The sequence below is a fragment of the Haliotis asinina genome, chromosome 2 (genome assembly GCF_037392515.1).
Source record: "Haliotis asinina isolate JCU_RB_2024 chromosome 2, JCU_Hal_asi_v2, whole genome shotgun sequence".
Taxonomy (NCBI): domain Eukaryota; kingdom Metazoa; phylum Mollusca; class Gastropoda; order Lepetellida; family Haliotidae; genus Haliotis; species Haliotis asinina.
The window spans coordinates 10,889,340-10,889,932 of NC_090281.1; the positions used below are offsets into that span (position 1 = coordinate 10,889,340).

Genomic DNA, 593 nt, shown 5'->3' on the forward strand with positions numbered 1-593 from the left:
CCAGGGGAAACGCGCCGAAGTTTCTGGTATCTCCTTACCACTTGAAAACACTTACTAGGGGTTAGCTGGCTCTTAAGACGTGTGTTATCGGGCAGAATGTGGTTGTGAGGGTGTGAGAATCTACGACGTTATTACCGGCGTGCGACACCATGGCCAACGTCCTTGGATACTGGGACAGACAAACTGCAAGTGGAAAATAAATCACTTTGAGGAACTTCCCGGGGCTTGGTTTGGTCGGAGTACAATGTGGTTGAGTGGATGGGTCCATTTCTTCAGTTTGGAAGTGGTTGCATGGTGCCTCCAGTGAAACGGACGCGCGAAAAGGTAGGCAAAGTGAGATTAAAAAAGGGAAATGATATGTGGAAAAGAGAGGGCTAAGTTAAGCGTTCTATTTTTTGAATTGTATTATGAGTGGTGAGCCATTCCCGGAGGTACTGCAATACCGGGTCAACCCGTGATGAGGGCGGAGCAAGCTCCGTGGCACCTCATCCCGTTGCAAAAATCAGTTTAATATCGATGTCTCCAATAGGACACGTATCAGATATTAAGCTGATAAGAACAGATACTTTTTTTTTCTTTTTGATAAAATTTAA

At 45.4% G+C, this 593-nt stretch overlaps 1 non-coding gene across 1 annotated transcript; it reads right to left on the bottom strand.

The window, feature by feature from the left end:
* Nucleotides 1-409: 409 nt before the first annotated feature.
* LOC137274911 (U2 spliceosomal RNA) lies at nucleotides 410-593 on the bottom strand. Its single transcript, XR_010956263.1, has one exon. It is a non-coding gene; the product is annotated as a U2 spliceosomal RNA (small nuclear RNA).